Here is a 21,492-nt window from a genome sequence, read left to right on the forward strand (position 1 = left end):
TGACATTTTTCTGCACCCGGTTTCATATGTTTTAATGCATAGTTGAATCACTTGGCCTTCTTACTGCATCGACTTCTTTGTTGTAATCTGTCCACGAAAACTACTCCTGGCCAGATGTCTGTGAACAGTAGGTGGGTGTACCGGGGTCCGCTGGTTTCTGTACCGGGGTCCGCTGGTTTCTGTACCGGGGTCCGCTGGTTTCTGTACCGGGGTCCGCTGGTTTCTGTACCGGGGTCCGCTGGTTTCTGTACCGGGGTCCGCTGGTTTCTGTACCGGGGTCCGCTGGTTTCTGTACCGGGGTCCGCTGGTTTCTGTCAGTTCTGCACTCATGGACATTTTATGATTTCAAAGGTAAGTAAACGTGTTTTCTATCTTTTGCACTGTTTCCTTGGCCGACCACTAAATCTACGGCCCTCAGTGTGGCCTGCTTCTTTGTGCTGATTCAAATCTTTTCCTGGTAGAGACCTTGCTGATGCAGTATAGTTACCTTGTGTCTTGTTGCTGTGCTCAGTTTTGCTATGGTGTATGACCTGTGACATGAAACTGTCTTCCACAACCTCACCTTTTGTAGCTGAGTTTTGGCTGTTCCTCACCCCGTTTTAAGCCTCCAACACAACTATTTCAGTTAAAAGTGTTTTTTTTTAGTAAATTGGTGACTGTGGGGTGTGCAGAGTACATAAATACACTGCTTCTCTCCTGCGGCCACAAAGCTTCCCCACCGCACTCTTCTGGTCAACCAGTCTTCTGTTTGTAAGAGCTGCAGTGGTCATGAGTGTTTGCTCATGTGACTGCTGCAACCAACCAAAGATCCAACGGCGGTCCAACGTCGCAGTGAGTTTAATCGTTTTTGGCGTGGGTTGCCCAAAACTATATAACATAACTTGAAAAGCCCCTTTATTGACTGTGTTTAACCTACAAGATGGTCACCGGTTGGTATAACTGATGTATTCTACCCCTGACTACACTCCTACACATCCTCTGACTTTGTATACGTGTACCGAGGAGGATTGATGCGGTTGTGCAGGTGACGGGCGTCACGCCAAATATCATTCTCCTCTAGATTTCTCTTTTGTTCAGTCACTGATACAAATGAACACTCCTGTTCCTGTAAGCATGCTAACTAGAGATGAGCGAACGTACTCGGTAAGGGCGATTTCGCAATTGAGCACCGCGATTTTCGAGTACTTCATTACTCGGGTGAAAAGTACTCGGGGGCGCTGTGGGTGAGCGGGGGGTTGCAGCGGGGAGTGGGGGGGAGAGGGAGAGAGAGAGGGCTCCCCCCTGTTCCCCGCTGCTACCCCCCACTCCCCTCTGCAACCCCCCGCCCCACAGCTAGGTTTTGGTGCTTTTACGGGACATGATGGGGAGCCAGGTGAGGTATAGTTTATACTTACCCGCCATCCGGCAGTGCCCTTCTCTGAAGCTGCCCATGTCATATAGTAACATAATAACATAGTATGTAAGGCTGAATGAAGACAATGTCCATCTAGTCCAGCCTGTCTATCCTACTGTGTTGATCCAGAGGAAGGCAAAAAAAACCCCAAGGCCAGAAGCCAATTAGCCCTTTTGGGGAAAAAATTCCTTCCCGACTCCCTAATGGCAATCAGACTGTTCCCTGGACCAACCCCTAATAGTTCCTACCTGCCTGTATACCCGGATTAACACTTAACCTAATATTTATAATGTCCTTCCTCTCCAGAAAGACATCAAGTCCCCTTTTAAACTCCTCTATGGATTTTGCCATCACCACTTCCTCAGGCAGAGAGTTCCACAGTCTAACTGCTCTTACAGTAAAGAACCCCTTTCTATGTTGGTGATGAAACCTACTTTCCTCTAATCGTAGCGGATGTCCTCTTGTTACCGTCGTGGTCCTGGGTGTAAACAGATCCTGAGAGAGATCCTTGTATTGTCCCCTCATGTACTTATACATCGTTATTTGATCACCTCTTAGCTTTCTCTTTTCTAGAGTAAATAGTCCCAATTTGGATAGCCTCTCTGGGTATTCCAGTCCCGTCATTCCATGTATTAGTTTAGTCGCCCTTCTTTGAACCCCCTCCAGCACTGTGACATCTTTCCTGAGCACCGGTGACCAGAACTGTACGCAGTATTCCATGTGAGGCCTGACAAGTGCCTTATATAGTGGGGGGATAATGTTCTCGTCCCTCGCCCCTATACCTCTTTTAATGCACCCCAAGACTTCATTTGCCTTTGCAGCAGCTGACTGGCATTGGTTACTCCAGTTTAGTCTATTATCCACTAATACCCCTAGATCCTTTTCCATATCACTTTTCCCTAGTGGTACCCCATTAAGTGAATATTGGTGACATCCGTTCCTCCTGCCCATGTGCATAGTCTTACATTTATAAACATTGAACTTCATTTGCCATTTTTCTGCCCAAGCCCCCGGCTTATCCAGGTCCGTTTGTAGCCGCACATTGTCCTCCATTGCATTAATTATATTGTATAATTTTGTGTCATCTGCAAATATTGATATTTTGCTGTGCAGTCCCTCTGTTCAATATATTTATCAATGACCTGATAGAGTGGGGCCTAATACTGAACCCTGTGGCACCCCGCTAGCGACTGTGGTCCAATCGGAGTATGAGCCATTTATTACCACCCTCTGCTTTCTATCATTGAGCCAATTTTTTACCCACTTACACACATTTTCGCCCAGTCCGAGCTGCCTCATTTTGTATATTAGCCTATTATGTGGCACGGTGTCAAAGGCTTTAGAGAAGTCCAGATATACGAGTTCAATAGATTCTCCCTGGTCCAGCTTAGAGCTTACTTCATCGTAGAAACTGATCAGATTTGTCTGACATGAGCGACCCTTCATGAATCCATGCTGGTGAGGAGTTATTCCCTTGTTCTCCTTGAGGCACTCATCGATGGCGTCTCTCAGAATCCCCTCGAAAATTTTTCCCGTTACTGAAGTGAGACTTACCGGCCTGTAGTTACCAGGCTCACTTTTGCTCCCCTTTTTGTAAATTGGAACCACGTTGGCAATGCGCCAGTCCAATGGTACAACCCCGGTCTTGATATTGTCTAGAAATATTAGGTATAGCGGCCTAGCTATCTCATCACTTAGTTCCCTTAGTATCCTTGGGTGTAATCCATCTGGGCCCGGTGATTTATCAATTTTAGTTTTCTTTAGTCGCTTCCGCACCTCCTCCTGCGTTAGGTATGAGATATTTTGCGAGGGGTTCATTTTATTCCCCTGCATCTCGTGTGGCATTTCCTTTTCGTTTGTAAATACACTTGAGAAGAAACAATTTAATAGATTTGCTTTCCCTTCGTCATTATCAATGATTTCTCCTGCATTATTCGGTAAAGGGCCAGCGCTCTCCCTGCAAATCCTTTTGCTGTTAATGTAGTTGAAATATAGCTTCGGTTGAGTGGTTGTGTCTGGTGCTGCAGGTCGTCAGCGAGGGTCCTCGGATTCGGACTCCCATCAAGCACTTAGTTTGTGAGTAAAGCTGCCTGTCCGCATTAGATCTCTCCCAGCAGATCCTGCCGATGACGGGGAAGTCCTTGTCTTCTGTCTCATCGCAGTTTTCTTAAACAGGAGGTAAACTTGAAGGTTCACCCAGAAGCCCAGGTTATAGTTTACCGTGCGAACTTCACGCTAATTAGTATTTACGCCAACCTCTACAATCCCTGAACCTGCTTGGAGAAGGTTTAGACTCGAGCTTTGTAAAATGCTTCACCTGTATCAAAAATCACATCACCTATCATTTGGCAGCCGTGATGTGAAGAGAAACCGGCCGAAGGGGTTCGTCCATACGGGGTGGAAACGCTGCAAAATGTCTGCTGCACCTGATTCTGCAGCATATCCGTATCAAAATCCCCCGGCGCCTCTTAACGAGCGCCGAGGTGCTGGTCACTGAGAGCGCCATGAGGGGGCGCTGTAACCACTAAAACCATCTGCGGACATGCGGCGGATTCCTGGCCAGAGCCCGCACCTTTGGGGGGGTGTAACGTCTACAGCGGATGTTCTGCAGCGTTTTCACCCCGTGGGAACTCACCCCAAGGTTCTGGTCACATGACATTAATGCCCTTCAGGTACCTTATAGGCCAGGATGTATGCAGTAAGCGTCACACGCGTCCCGGGCCGTAATAGGACAGCCGGTGCTTACGGATATATACTGGTCACATGGGGGCCGGACGGACCCTTCTGTAGCCTCCTACCACTTACTGTTAGGGGTATACGGATATATACTGGTCACATGGGGCCGGACGGACCCTTCTGTAGCCTCCTTCCACTTACTGTTAGGGGTATACGGATATATACTGGTCACATGGGGCAGGACGGACCCTTCTGTAGCCTCCTTCCACTTACTGTTAGGGGTATACGGATATATACTGGTCACATGGGGCCGGACGGGCCCTTCTGTAGCCTCCTTCCACTTACTGTTAGGGGTATACGGATATATACTGCTCACATGGGGCCGGACGGACCCTTCTGTAGCCTCCTTCCACTTACTGTTAGGGGTATACGGATATATACTGGTCACATGGGGGCCGGACGGACCCTTCTGTAACCTCCTTCCACTTACTGTTAGGGGTATACGGATATATACTGGTCACATGGGGCCGGACGGACCCTTCTGTAGCCTCCTTCCACTTACTGTTAGGGGTATACGGATATATACTTGTCACATGGGGGCCGGACGGACCCTTCTGTAGCCTCCTTCCACTTACTGTTAGGGGTATACAGATATATACTGGTGACATGGGGGCCGGACGGACCCTTCTGTAGCCTCCTTCCACTTACTGTTAGGGGTATACGGATATATACTGGTCACATGGGGGCCGGAGACCCTTCTGTAGCCTCCTTCCACTTACTGTTAGGGGTATACGGATATATACTGGTCACATGGGGCCGGACGGACCCTTCTGTAGCCTCCTTCCACTTACTGTTAGGGGTATACGGATATATACTTGTCACATGGGGGCCGGACGGACCCTTCTGTAGCCTCCTTCCACTTACTGTTAGGGGTATACGGATATATACTGGTGACATGGGGGCCGGACGGACCCTTCTGTAGCCTCCTTCCACTTACTGTTAGGGGTATACGGATATATACTGGTCACATGGGGGCCGGACGGACCCTTCTGTAGCCTCCATCCACTTACTGTTAGGGGTATACGGATATATACTGGTGACATGGGGGCCGGACGGACCCTTCTGTAGCCTCCTTCCACTTACTGTTAGGGGTATACGGATATATACTGGTCACATGGGAGCCGGACGGACCCTTCTGTAGCCTCCTTCCACTTACTGTTAGGGGTATACGGATATATACTGGTCACATGGGGGCCGGACGGACCCTTCTGTAGCCTCCTTCCTCTCTGTTAGGGGTATACGGATATATACTGGTCACATGGGGGCCGGACGGACCCTTCTGTATCCTCCTTCCACTTACTGTTAGGGGTATACGGATATATACTGGTCACATGGGGGCCGGACGGACCCTTCTGTATCCTCCTTCCACTTACTGTTAGGGGTATACGGATATATACTGGTCACATGGGTCCGGACGGACCCTTCTGTAGCCTCCTTCCACTTACTGTTAGGGGTATACGGATATATACTGGTCACATGGGGCCGGACGGACCCTTCTGTAGCCTCCTTCCACTTACTGTTAGGGGTATACAGATATATACTGGTCACATGGGGCCGGACGGACCCTTCTGTAGCCTCCTTCCACTTACTGTTAGGGGTATACGGATATATACTGGTCACATGGGGGCCGGAGACCCTTCTGTAGCCTCCTTCCACTTACTGTTAGGGGTATACGGATATATACTGGTCACATGGGGGCCGGACGGACCCTTCTGTAGCCTCCTTCCACTTACTGTTAGGGGTATACGGATATATACTGGTCACATGGGGGCCGGACGGACCATTCTGTAGCCTCCTTCCTCTCTGTTAGGGGTATACGGATATATACTGGTCACATGGGGGCCGGGCGGACCCTTCTGTAGCCTCCTTCCACTTACTGTTAGGGGTATACAGATATATACTGGTCACATGGGGCCGGACGGACCCTTCTGTAGCCTCCTTCCACTTACTGTTAGGGGTATACGGATATATACTGGTCACATGGGGCCGGTCGGACCCTTCTGTAGCCTCCTTCCACTCACTGTTAGGGGTATACGGATATATACTGGTCACATGGGGGCCGGACGGACCATTCTGTAGCCTCCTTCCTCTCTGTTAGGGGTATACGGATATATACTGGTCACATGGGGGCCGGGCGGACCCTTCTGTAGCCTCCTTCCACTTACTGTTAGGGGTATACAGATATATACTGGTCACATGGGGACCGGACGGACCCTTCTGTAGCCTCCTTCCACTTACTGTTAGGGGTATACAGATATATACTAGTCACATGGGGCCGGACCGACCCTTCTGTAGCCTCCTTCCACTTACTGTTAGGGGTATACGGATATATACTGGTCACATGGGGCCCGGACGGACCCTTCTGTAGCCTCCTTCCACTTACTGTTAGGGGTATACGGATATATACTGGTCACATGGGGGCCGGACGGACCCTTCTGTAGCCTCCTTCCACTTACTGTTAGGGGTATACGGATATATACTGGTCACATGGGGGCCGGACGGACCATTCTGTAGCCTCCTTCCACTTACTGTTAGGGGTATACGGATATATACTGGTCACATGGGGGCCGGGCGGACCCTTCTGTAGCCTCCTTCCACTTACTGTTAGGGGTATACAGATATATACTAGTCACATGGGGCCGGACCGACCCTTCTGTAGCCTCCTTCCACTTACTGTTAGGGGTATACGGATATATACTGGTCACATGGGGCCGGACGGACCCTTCTGTAGCCTCCTTCCACTTACTGTTAGGGGTATACAGATATATACTAGTCACATGGGGCCGGACCGACCCTTCTGTAGCCTCCTTCCACTTACTGTTAGGGGTATACGGATATATACTGGTCACATGGGGCCGGACGGACCCTTCTGTAGCCTCCTTCCACTTACTGTTAGGGGTATACGGATATATACTAGTCACATGGGGCCGGACCGACCCTTCTGTAGCCTCCTTCCACTTACTGTTAGGGGTATACGGATATATACTGGTTACATGGGGCCGGACGGACCCTTCTGTAGCCTCCTTCCACTTACTGTTAGTGGTATACGGATATATACTGGTCACATGGGGGCCGGACGGACCCTTCTGTAGCCTCCTTCCTCTCTGTTAGGGGTATACGGATATATACTGGTCACATGGGGGCCGGACGGACCCTTCTGTATCCTCCTTCCACTTACTGTTAGGGGTATACGGATATATACTGGTCACATGGGGCCGGACGGACCCTCCTGTAGCCTTCTTCCACTTACTGTTAGGGGTATACGGATATATACTGGTCACATGGGGGCCGGACGGACCCTTCTGTAGCCTCCTTCCACTTACTGTTAGGGGTATACGGATATATACTGGTCATATGGGGCCGGACGGACCCTTCTGTAGCCTCCTTCCGGTCACTGTTAGGGGTATACGGATATATACTGGTCACATGGGGCCGGACGGACCCTTCTGTAGCCTCCTTCCACTTGCTGTTAGTGGTATACGGATATATACTGGTCACATGGGGGCCGGACGGACCCTTCTGTAGCCTCCTTCCACTTACTGTTAGGGGTATACGGATATATACTGGTCACATGGGGCCGGACGGACCCTCCTGTAGCCTCCTTCCACTTACTGTTAGGGGTATACGGATATATACTGGTCACATGGGGGCCGGACGGACCCTTCTGTAGCCTCCTTCCTCTCTGTTAGGGGTATACGGATATATACTGGTCACATGGGGGCCGGACGGACCCTTCTGCAGCCTTCTTCCACTTACTGTTAGGGGTATACGGATATATACTGGTCACATGGGGGCCGGACGGACCCTTCTGTAGCCTCCTTCCACTTACTGTTAGGGGTATACGGATATATACTGGTCACATGGGGGCCGGACGGACCATTCTGTAGCCTCCTTCCTCTTACTGTTAGGGGTATACGGATATATACTGGTCACATGGGGCCGGACGGACCCTTCTGTAGCCTCCTTCCACTTACTGTTAGGGGTATACGGATATATACTGGTCACATGGGGGCCGGACGGACCCTTCTGTAGCCTCCTTCCACTTACTGTTAGGGGTATACGGATATATACTGGTCACATGGGGCCGGACGGACCCTTCTGTAGCCTCCTTCCGCTTACTGTTAAGGGTATACGGATATATACTGGTCACATGGGGGCCGGACGGACCCTTCTGTAGCCTCCTTCCGCTTACTGTTAGGGGTATACGGATATATACTGGTCACATGGGGCCGGACGGACCCTTCTGTAGCCTCCTTCCACTTACTGTTAGGGGTATACGGATATATACTGGTCACATGGGGCCGGACGGACCCTTCTGTAGCCTCCTTCCACTTACTGTTAGGGGTATACGGATATATACTGGTCACATGGGGCCGGACGGACCCTTCTGTAGCCTCCTTCCACTTACTGTTAGGGGTATACGGATATATACTGGTCACATGGGGGCCGGACGGACCCTTCTGTAGCCTCCTTCCACTTACTGTTAGGGGTATACGGATATATACTGGTCACATGGGGGCCGGACGGACCCTTCTGTAGCCTCCTTCCACTTACTGTTAGGGGTATACGGATATATACTGGTCACATGGGGCCGGACGGACCCTTCTGTAGCCTCCTTCCACTTACTGTTAGGGGTATACAGATATATACTGGTCACATGGGGGCCGGACAGACCCTTCTGTAGACTCCTTCCACTTACTGTTAGGGGTATACGGATATATACTGGTCACATGGGGGCCGGACGGACCCTTCTGTAGCCTCCTTCCACTTACTGTTAGGGGTATACGGATATATACTGGTCACATGGGGGCCGGACAGACCCTTCTGTAGCCTCCTTCCACTTACTGTTAGGGGTATACAGATATATACTGGTCACATGGGGGCCGGACAGACCCTTCTGTAGACTCCTTCCACTTACTGTTAGGGGTATACGGATATATACTGGTCACATGGGGCCCGGACGGACCCTTCTGTAGCCTCCTTCCACTTACTGTTAGGGGTATACAGATATATACTGGTCACATGGGGCCGGACGGACCCTTCTGTAGCCTTCTTCCACTTACTGTTAGGGGTATACGGATATATACTGGTCACATGGGGGGCCGGACGGACCCTTCTGTAGCCTCCTTCCACTTACTGTTAGGGGTATACAGATATATACTGGTCACATGGGGCCGGACGGACCCTTCTGTAGCCTTCTTCCACTTACTGTTAGGGGTATACGGATATATACTGGTCACATGGGGGCCGGACGAACCCTTCTGTAGCCTCCTTCCACTTACTGTTAGGGGTATACGGATATATACTGGTCACATGGGGTCCGGACGGACCCTTCTGTAGCCTCCTTCCACTTAGTGTTAGGGGTATACGGATATATACTGGTCACATGGGGCCGGACGGACCCTTCTGTAGCCTCCTTCCACTTACTGTTAGGGGTATACGGATATATACTGGTCACATGGGGCCGGACGGACCCTTCTGTAGCCTCCTTCCTCTTACTGTTAGGGGTATACGGATATATACTGGTCACATGGGGCCGGACGGACCCTTCTGTAGCCTCCTTCCACTTACTGTTAGGGGTATACGGATATATACTTGTCACATGGTGGCCGGACGGACCCTTCTGTAGCCTCCTTCCTCTTACTGTTAGGGGTATACGGATATATACTGGTCACATGGGGCCGGACGGACCCTTCTGTAGCCTCCTTCCACTTACTGTTAGGGGTATACGGATATATACTGGTCACATGGGGGCCGGACGGACCCTTCTGTAGCCTCCTTCCACTTACTGTTAGGGGTATACGGATATATACTGGTCACATGGGGGCCGGTCGGACCCTTCTGTAGCCTCCTTCCACTTACTGTTAGGGGTATACGGATATATACTGGTCACATGGGGGCCGGACGGACCCTTCTGTAGCCTCCTTCCACTTACTGTTAGGGGTATACGGATATATACTGGTCACATGGGGCCGGACGGACCCTTCTGTAGCCTCCTTCCGCTTACTGTTAGGGGTATACGGATATATACTGGTCACATGGGGGCCGGTCGGACCCTTCTGTAGCCTCCTTCCACTTACTGTTAGGGGTATACGGATATATACTGGTCACATGGGGCCGGACAGACCCTTCTGTAGCTTCCTTCCACTTACTGTTAGGGGTATACGGATATATACTGGTCACATGGGGCCGGACGGACCCTTCTGTAGCCTCCTTCCACTTACTGTTAGGGGTATACGAATATATACTGGTCACATGGGGGCCGGACGGACCCTTCTGTAGCTTCCTTCCACTTACTGTTAGGGGTATACGGATATATACTGGTCACATGGGGCCGGACGGACCCTTCTGTAGCCTCCTTCCACTTACTGTTAGGGGTATACGGATATATACTGGTCACATGGGGGCCGGACGGACCCTTCTGTAGCCTCCTTCCACTTACTGTTAGGGGTATACGGATATATACTGGTCACATGGGGCCGGACGGACCCTTCTGTAGCCTCCTTCCACTTACTGTTAGGGGTATACAGATATATACTGGTCACATGGGCCCGGACGGACCCTTCTGTAGCCTCCTTCCACTTACTGTTAGGGGTATACGGATATATACTGGTCACATGGGGGCCGGACGGACCCTTCTGTAGCCTCCTTCCACTTACTGTTAGGGGTATACGGATATATACTTGTCACATGGGGTCCGTACGGACCCTTCTGTAGCCTCCTTCCACTTACTGTTAGGGGTATGCGGATATATACTGGTCACATGGGGGCCGGACGGACCCTTCTGTAGCCTCCTTCCACTTACTGTTAGGGGTATACGGATATATACTGGTCACATGGGGTCCGGACGGACCCTTCTGTAGCCTCCTTCCACTTACTGTTAGGGGTATACGGATATATACTGGTCACATGGGGGCCGGACGGACCCTTCTGTAGCCTCCTTCCACTTACTGTTAGGGGTATACGGATATATACTGGTCACATGGGGCCGGACGGACCCTTCTGTAGCCTCCTTCCTCTCTGTTAGGGGTATACGGATATATACTGGTCACATGGGGCCGGACGGACCCTTCTGTAGCCTCCTTCCGCTTACTGTTAGGGGTATACGGATATATACTGGTCACATGGGGGCCGGACGGACCCTTCTGTATCCTCCTTCCACTTACTGTTAGGGGTATACGGATATATACTGGTCACATGGGGCCGGACGGACCCTTCTGTAGCCTCCTTCCACTTACTGTTAGGGGTATACGGATATATACTGGTCACATGGGGCCGGACGGACCCTTCTGTAGCCTCCTTCCACTTACTGTTAGGGGTATACGGATATATACTGGTCACATGGGGCCGGACGGACCCTTCTGTAGCCTCCTTCCACTTACTGTTAGGGGTATACAGATATATACTGGTCACATGGGGGCCGGACGGACCCTTCTGTATCCTCCTTCCACTTACTGTTAGGGGTATACGGATATATACTGGTCACATGGGGCCGGACGGACCCTTCTGTAGCCTCCTTCCACTTACTGTTAGGGGTATACGGATATATACTGGTCACATGGGCCCGGACGGACCCTTCTGTAGCCTCCTTCCACTTACTGTTAGGGGTATACGGATATATACTGGTGACATGGGGGCCGGACGGACCCTTCTGTAGCCTCCTTCCACTTACTGTTAGGGGTATACGGATATATACTGGTCACATGGGGGCCGGACGGACCCTTCTGTAGCCTCCTTCCACTTACTGTTAGGGGTATACGGATATATACTGGTCACATGGGGGCCGGACGGACCCTTCTGTAGCCTCCTTCCACTTACTGTTAGGGGTATACGGATATATACTGGTCACATGGGGGCCGGACGGACCCTTCTGTAGCCTCCTTCCACTTACTGTTAGGGGTATACGGATATATACTGGTCACATGGGGGCCGGACGGACCCTTCTGTAGCCTCCTTCCACTTACTGTTAGGGGTATACGGATATATACTGGTCACATGGGGGCCGGACGGACCCTTCTGTAGCCTCCTTCCACTTACTGTTAGGGGTATACGGATATATACTGGTCACATGGGGGCCGGACGGACCATTCTGTAGCCTCCTTCCACTTACTGTTAGGGGTATACGGATATATACTGGTCACATGGGGCCGGACGGACCCTTCTGTAGCCTCCTTCCACTTACTGTTAGGGGTATACGGATATATACTGGTCACATGGGGGCCGGACGGACCCTTCTGTAGCCTCCTTCCACTTGCTGTTAGTGGTATACGGATATATACTGGTCACATGGGGGCCGGACGGACCCTTCTGTAGCCTCCTTCCACTTACTGTTAGGGGTATACGGATATATACTGGTCACATGGGGCTGGACGGACCCTTCTGTAGCCTCCTTCCACTTGCTGTTAGTGGTATACGGATATATACTGGTCACATGGGGGCCGGACGGACCCTTCTGTAGCCTCCTTCCACTTACTGTTAGGGGTATACGGATATATACTGGTCACATGGGGGCCGGACGGACCATTCTGTAGCCTCCTTCCACTTACTGTTAGGGGTATACGGATATATACTGGTCACATGGGCCCCGGACGGACCCTTCTGTAGCCTCCTTCCACTTACTGTTAGGGGTATACGGATATATACTGGTCACATGGGGGCCGGACGGACCCTTCTGTAGCCTCCATCCACTTACTGTTAGGGGTATACGGATATATACTGGTCACATGGGGCCGGACGGACCCTTCTGTAGCCTCCTTCCACTTACTGTTAGGGGTATACGGATATATACTGGTCACATGGGGCCGGACGGACCCTTCTGTAGCCTCCTTCCACTTACTGTTAGGGGTATACGGATATATACTGGTCACATGGGGCCCGGACGGACCCTTCTGTAGCCTCCTTCCACTTACTGTTAGGGGTATACGGATATATACTGGTCACATGGGGCCGGACGGACCCTTCTGTAGCCTCCTTCCACTTACTGTTAGGGGTATACGGATATATACTGGTGACATGGGGGCCGGACGGACCCTTCTGTAGCCTCCTTCCACTTACTGTTAGGGGTATACGGATATATACTGGTCACATGGGCCGGACGGACCCTTCTGTAGCCTCCTTCCGCTTACTGTTAGGGGTATACGGATATATACTGGTCACATGGGGGCCGGACGGACCCTTCTGTAGCCTCCTTCCGCTTACTGTTAGGGGTATACGGATATATACTGGTCACATGGGGCCGGACGGACCCTTCTGTAGCCTCCTTCCACTTACTGTTAGGGGTATACGGATATATACTGGTCACATGGGGCCGGACGGACCTTTCTGTAGCCTCCATCCACTTACTGTTAGGGGTATACGGATATATACTGGTCACATGGGGCCGGACGGACCCTTCTGTAGCCTCCTTCCACTTACTGTTAGGGGTATACGGATATATACTGGTCACATGGGGCCGGACGGACCCTTCTGTAGCCTCCTTCCGCTTACTGTTAGGGGTATACGGATATATACTGGTCACATGGGGCCGGACGGACCCTTCTGTAGCCTCCTTCCGCTTACTGTTAGGGGTATACGGATATATACTGGTCACATGGGGGCCGGACGGACCCTTCTGTAGCCTCCTTCCGCTTACTGTTAGGGGTATACGGATATATACTGGTCACATGGGGCCGGACGGACCCTTCTGTAGCCTCCTTCCACTTACTGTTAGGGGTATACGGATATATACTGGTCACATGGGGCCGGACGGACCTTTCTGTAGCCTCCATCCACTTACTGTTAGGGGTATACGGATATATACTGGTCACATGGGGCCGGACGGACCCTTCTGTAGCCTCCTTCCACTTACTGTTAGGGGTATACGGATATATACTGGTCACATGGGGGCCGGACGGACCCTTCTGTAGCCTCCTTCTGCTAAACGTTAGGGGTATACGGATATATACTGGTCACATGGGGGCCGGACCGACCCTTCTGTAGCCTCCTTCCACTCACTGTTAGGGGTATACGGATATATACTGGTCACATGGGGGCCGGACGGACCCTTCTGTAGCCTCCTTCCACTTACTGTTAGGGGTATACGGATATATACTGGTCACATGGGGGCCGGACGGACCCTTCTGTAGCCTCCTTCCACTTACTGTTAGGGGTATACGGATATATACTGGTCACATGGGGGCCGGACGGACCCTTCTGTAGCCTCCTTCCACTTACTGTTAGGGGTATACGGATATATACTGGTCACATGGGGGCCGGACGGACCCTTCTGTAGCCTCCTTCCACTTACTGTTAGGGGTATACGGATATATACTGGTCACATGGGGGCCGGACGGACCCTTCTGTACCCTCCTTCCTCTTACTGTTAGGGGTATACGGATATATACTGGTCACATGGGGCCGGACGGACCCTTCTGTAGCCTCCTTCCACTTACTGTTAGGGGTATACGGATATATACTGGTCACATGGGGGCCGGACGGATCCTTCTGTAGCCTCCTTCCACTTATTGTTAGGGGTATACGGATATATACTGGTCACATGGGGCCGGACGGACCCTTCTGTAGCCTCCTTCCACTCACTGTTAGGGGTATACAGATATATACTGGTCACATGGGGCCGGACGGACCCTTCTGTAGCCTCCTTCCACTCACTGTTAGGGGTATACGGATATATACTGGTCACATGGGGCCGGACAGACCCTTCTGTAGCCTCCTTCCACTTACTGTTAGGGGTATACGGATATATACTGGTCACATGGGGGCCGGACGGACCCTTCTGTAGCCTCCTTCCACTTCCTGTTAGGGGTATACGGATATATACTGGTCACATGGGGGCCGGACGGACCCTTCTGTAGCCTCCTTCCACTTACTGTTAGGGGTATACGGATATATACTAGTCACATGGGGCCGGACGGACCCTTCTGTAGCCTCCTTCCACTTACTGTTAGGGGTATACGGATATATACTGGTCACATGGGGGCCGGACGGACCCTTCTGTAGCCTCCTTCCGCTAATCGTTAGGGGTATACGGATATATACTGGTCACATGGGGCCGGACGGACCCTTCTGTAGCCTCCATCCACTTACTGTTAGGGGTATACGGATATATACTGGTCACATGGGGCCGGACGGACCCTTCTGTAACCTCCTTCCACTTACTGTTAGGCGTATACGGATATATACTGGTCACATGGGGCCGGACGGACCCTTCTGTAGCCTCCTTCCACTTACTGTTAGGGGTATACGGATATATACTGGTCACATGGGGGCCGGACCGACCCTTCTGTAGCCTCCTTCCACTTACTGTTAGGGGTATACGGATATATACTGGTCACATGGGGCCGGACGGACCCTTCTGTAGCCTCCTTCCACTTACTGTTAGGGGTATACGGGTATATACTGGTCACATGAGGGCCGGGCGGACCCTTCTGTAGCCTCCTTCCACTTACTGTTAGGGGTATACGGATATATACTGGTCACATGGGGGCCGTTCGGACCCTTCTGTACCCTCCTTCCACTTACTGTTAGGGGTATACGGATATATACTGGTCACATGGGGGCCGGACGGACCCTTCTGTAGCCTCCTTCCACTCACTGTTAGGGGTATACGGATATATACTGGTCACATGGGGACCGGACGGACCCTTCTGTAGCCTCCTTCCACTTACTGTTAGGGGTATACAGATATATACTAGTCACATGGGGCCGGACCGACCCTTCTGTAGCCTCCTTCCACTTACTGTTAGGGGTATACGGATATATACTGGTCACATGGGGCCCGGACGGACCCTTCTGTAGCCTCCTTCCACTTACTGTTAGGGGTATACGGATATATACTGGTCACATGGGGCCGGACGGACCCTTCTGTAGCCTCCTTCCACTTACTGTTAGGGGTATACGGATATATACTGGTCACATGGGGCCGGACGGACCCTTCTGTAGCCTCCTTCCACTTACTGTTAGGGGTATACGGATATATACTGGTCACATGGGGGCCGGACGGACCCTTCTGTAGCCTCCTTCCACTTACTGTTAGGGGTATACGGATATATACTGGTCACATGGGGCCGGACGGACCCTTCTGTAGCCTCCTTCCACTTACTGTTAGGGGTATACGGATATATACTGGTCACATGGGGCCGGACGGACCCTTCTGTAGCCTCCTTCCACTCGCTGTTAGGGGTATACGGATATATACTGGTCACATGGGGGCCGGACGGACCCTTCTGTAGCCTCCTTCCACTCACTGTTAGGGGTATACGGATATATACTGGTCACATGGGGCCGGACGGACCCTTCTGTAACCTCCTTCCACTTACTGTTAGGGGTATACGGATATATACTGGTCACATGGGGGCCGGACGGACCCTACTGTAGCCTCCTTCCACTTACTGTTAGGGGTATACGGATATATACTGGTCACATGGGGCCGGACGGACCCTTCTGTAGCCTCCTTCCACTTACTGTTAGGGGTATACGGATATATACTGGTCACATGGGGGCCGGACGGACCCTTCTGTAGCCTCCTTCCACTTACTGTTAGGGGTATACGGATATATACTGGTCACATGGGGCCGGACGGACCCTTCTGTAGCCTCCTTCCACTTACTGTTAGGGGTATACGGATATATACTGGTCACATGGGGCCGGACGGACCCTTCTGTAGCCTCCTTCCACTCACTGTTAGGGGTATACGGATATATACTGGTCACATGGGGGCCGGACGGACCCTTCTGTAGCCTCCTTCCACTCACTGTTAGGGGTATACGGATATATACTGGTCACATGGGGCCGGACGGACCCTTCTGTAGCCTCCTTCCACTTACTGTTAGGGGTATACGGATATATACTGGTCACATGGGGCCGGACGGACCCTTCTGTAGCCTCCTTCCACTTACTGTTAGGGGTATACGGATATATACTGGTCACATGGGGCCGGACGGACCCTTCTGTAGCCTCCTTCCACTTACTGTTAGGGGTATACGGATATATACTGGTCACATGGGGCCCGGACGGACCCTTCTGTAGCCTCCTTCCACTTACTGTTAGGGGTATACGGATATATACTGGTCACATGGGGCCCGGACGGACCCTTCTGTAGCCTCCTTCCACTTACTGTTAGGGGTATACGGATATATACTGGTCACATGGGGCCGGACGGACCCTTCTGTAGCCCCTTCCACTCACTGTTAGGGGTATACGGATATATACTGGTCACATGGGGCCGGACGGACCCTTCTGTAGCCCCTTCCACTCACTGTTAGGGGTATACGGATATATACTGGTCACATGGGGCCGGACGGACCCTTCTGTAGCCTCCTTCCACTTACTGTTAGGGGTATACGGATATATACTGGTCACATGGGGCCCGGATGGACCCTTCTGTAGCCTCCTTCCACTTACTGTTAGGGGTATACGGATATATACTGGTCACATGGGGCCGGACGGACCCTTCTGTAGCCTCCTTCCACTTACTGTTAGGGGTATACGGATATATACTGGTCACATGGGGCCGGACGGACCCTTCTGTAGCCTCCTTCCACTTACTGTTAGGGGTATACGGATATATACTGGTCACATGGGGGCCGGACGGACCCTTCTGTAGCCTCCTTCCACTTACTGTTAGGGGTATACGGATATATACTGGTCACATGGGGCCGGACGGACCCTCCTGTAGCCTCCTTCCACTTACTGTTAGGGGTATACGGATATATACTGGTCACATGGGGGCCGGACGGACCCTTCTGTAGCCTCCTTCCACTTACTGTTAGGGGTATACGGATATATACTGGTCACATGGGGGCCGGACGGACCCTTCTGTAGCCTCCTTCCACTTACTGTTAGGGGTATACGGATATATACTGGTCACATGGGCGCCGGACGGACCCTTCTGTAGCCTCCTTCCACTTACTGTTAGTGGTATACGGATATATACTGGTCACATGGGGGCCGGACGGACCCTTCTGTAGCCTCCTTCCACTTACTGTTAGGGGTATACGGATATATACTGGTCACATGGGGGCCGGACGGACCCTCCTGTAGCCTCCTTCCACTTACTGTTAGGGGTATACGGATATATACTGGTCACATGGGGCCGGACGGACCCTCCTGTAGCCTCCTTCCACTTACTGTTAGGGGTATACGGATATATACTGGTCACATGGGGGCCGGACGGACCCTTCTGTAGCCTCCTTCCACTTACTGTTAGGGGTATACGGATATATACTGGTCACATGGGGGCCGGACGGACCCTTCTGTAGCCTCCTTCCACTTACTGTTAGGGGTATACGGATATATACTGGTCACATGGGGGCCGGACGGACCCTTCTGTAGCCTCCTTCCACTTCCTGTTAGGGGTATACGGATATATACTGGTCACATGGGGCCCGGACGGACCCTTCTGTAGCCTCCTTCCGCTAATCGTTGCTCATGTAACTGTAAATATTGTATTGCAGTAATCATATTGTTGAATAATACAATCAGCAACAATGTAGCAGAATCAGCCGTGACCGCGCCGCGCCGGAGCGGAGGGGCTTTGGTTTTCCTACAGACATGTCTCTCCTCTTCTGCGCGCCGCTGGTTCGTAGACGTGTAGTAACGCCGGCAGATGCAGGATGGCTCGCTGGAAGACGTCTTGTCCTGCCGCTGCAGTTCGCTCCTACGGCTCCTTGAGGAACGCTTCCGTCTGCTAAAAGCATTGACTTCCTAATTGAAGATCTCTGTTCATTCTTCTTAATGGAACATTCTTGTTGTCTCCGGAGCCCCTTTATCCCAGCGATCGGGGGCAGGGAGGCCTCGGGTCACAGAAGTTCATCTTTACATCCTACATGGAAGAACCCTGGTAGTCAAATCATTTCCCTCATCGAATTCACAACCTCTTCAGTAGGATGCTTTTGTTCTATGTTGGCAAGGAGAGCCGGTTGTGTTGGAATAGGAAGCATGTGCCAGGGGTCTACCGGGGAGCAGCACAGAGTGAGACCCGGGGGTCTACCGGGGAGCAGCACAGAGTGAGACCCGGGGGTCTACCGGGAAGCAGCACAGAGTGAGACCCGGGGGTTTACCGGGGAGCAGCACAGAGTGAGACCCGGGGGTTTACCGGGGAGCAGCACATAGTGATACCCGGGGGTCTACCGGGGAGCAGCACATAGTTAGACCCGGGGGTCTACCGGGGAGCAGCACATAGTTAGACCCGGGGGTCTACCAGGGAGCAGCACAGAGTGAGACCCGGAGGTCTACCGGGGAGCAGCACAGAGTGAGACCCGGGGGTCTACCGGGGAGCAGCACAGAGTGAGACCCGGAGGTCTACCGGGGAGCAGCACAGAGTGAGACCCGGAGGTCTACCGGGGAGCAGCACAGAGTGAGACCCGGAGGTCTACCGGGGAGCAGCACAGAGTGAGACCCGGAGGTCTACCGGGGAGCAGCACAGAGTGAGACCCGGGGGTCTACCGGGGAGCAGCACAGAGTGAGACCCGGAGGTCTACCGGGGAGCAGCACAGAGTGAGACCCGGAGGTCTACCGGGGAGCAGCACAGAGTGAGACCCGGAGGTCTACCGGGGAGCAGCACAGAGTGAGACCCGGAGGTCTACCGGGGAGCAGCACAGAGTGAGACCTGCCAGCCGAACACTTGCTCAGCCGACAGGAGGGCTGTCTTCTTCACCTCCCTAAGGCCCAATGTCCACAGGGAAAATAGAATTCGTAAATCCACGCGGGCGTCCCTTACGTGTGATCTGCGCCAATAGGGAATCATTGGGCACCCACAGGTAATTACATACCTGCGGATGTCAGCTTTCCCCAGCATGCGGGAAAACACCTGCAGCATGCTCTATTTTGTGCGGTTTTCCCACATGGAAGCCAATGGAAGCTGTCCGATCCTGCGGCACACCCGCAGCTGTTGTTGTCTTGTCTCCACGGACGCTGCGCATGGCACGCCCCGTCTGGTCTCCAGTTGCTGCACGTGGCACACCCTGTCTGGTATCCGCAGACGCTGTGCATGGCGCCCCCTATCTGGCCTCTACGGACAGTGCACGTGGCACCCCATATCTTGTCTCCGCGGACGCTGCACGTGGCGCCCCCTATCTGGTCTCCGCGGACGCTACACGTGGCAACCCCTATCTGGTCTCCGCGGACGCTACACGTAGCGCCCCTTGTCTGGTCTCCGCAGACGCTGCACGTGGCGCCCCCTGTGTGGTCTCCGCGTACGTTGCACGTGGCGCCCCCTGTGTGGTCTCCGCGGACGTTGCACGTAGCGCCACCTGTGTGGTCTCCGCGGACGCTGCACGTGGCGCCCCCTGTCTGGTCTCCGCGGACGCTGCACGTGGCGCCCCCTGTCTGGTCTCCGCGGACGCTGCACGTGGCGCCCCCTGTCTGGTCTCCGCGGACGCTGCACGTGGCGCCCCCTGTGTGGTCTCCGCGGACACTGCACGTGGCGCCCCCTGTGTGGTCTCCGCGGACGCTGCACGTGGCGCCCCCTGTGTGGTCTCCGCGGACGCTGCACGTGGCGCCCCCTGTGTGGTCTCCGCGGACGCTGCACGTGGCGCCCCCTGTGTGGTCTCCGCGGACGCTGCACGTGGCAACCCCTATCTGGTCTCCGCGGACGCTACACGTGGCAACCCCTATCTGGTCTCCGCGGACGCTACACGTAGCGCCCCTTGTCTGGTCTCCGCAGACGCTGCACGTGGCGCCCCCTGTGTGGTCTCCGCGGACGTTGCACGTGGCGCCCCCTGTGTGGTCTCCGCGGACGTTTCACGTGGCGCCTCCTGTGTGGTCTCCGCGGACGCTGCACGTGGCGCCCCCTGTGTGGTCTCCGCGGACGCTGCACGTGGCGCCCCCTGTGTGGTCTCCGCGGACGCTGCACGTGGCGCCCCCTGTGTGGTCTCCGCGGACGCTGCACGTGGCGCCCCCTGTGTGGTCTCCGCGGACGCTGCACGTGGCGCCCCCTGTGTGGTCTCCGCGGACGCTGCACGTGGCGCCCCCTGTGTGGTCTCCGCGGACGCTGCACGTGGCGCCCCCTGTGTGGTCTCCGCGGACGCTGCACGTGGCGCCCCCTGTCTGGTCTCCGCGGACGCTGCACGTGGCGCCCCCTGTGTGGTCTCCGCGGACGCTGCACGTGGCGCCCCCTGTCTGGTCTCCGCGGACGCTGCACGTGGCGCCCCCTGTCTGGTCTCCGCGGACGCTGCACGTGGCGCCCCCTGTCTGGTCTCCGCGGACGCTGCACGTGGCGCCCCCTGTCTGGTCTCCGCGGACGCTGCACGTGGCGCCCCCTGTCTGGTCTCCGCGGACGCTGCACGTGGCGCCCCCTGTCTGGTCTCCGCGGACGCTGCACGTGGCGCCCCCTGTCTGGTCTCCGCGGACGCTGCACGTGGCGCCCC

General features: G+C 53.5%; 1 protein-coding gene across 50 annotated transcripts in view; it reads left to right on the forward strand.

Moving 5' to 3' along the window:
• TNS3 (tensin 3) overlaps positions 1–21,492 on the forward strand; it is a 272,533-nt gene that overhangs the window by 189,381 nt on the left and 61,660 nt on the right. The window lies entirely within an intron of this gene.

This window comes from Eleutherodactylus coqui, chromosome 12 (genome assembly GCF_035609145.1).
Source record: "Eleutherodactylus coqui strain aEleCoq1 chromosome 12, aEleCoq1.hap1, whole genome shotgun sequence".
In the NCBI taxonomy this organism is placed as follows: Eukaryota; Metazoa; Chordata; class Amphibia; order Anura; family Eleutherodactylidae; genus Eleutherodactylus; species Eleutherodactylus coqui.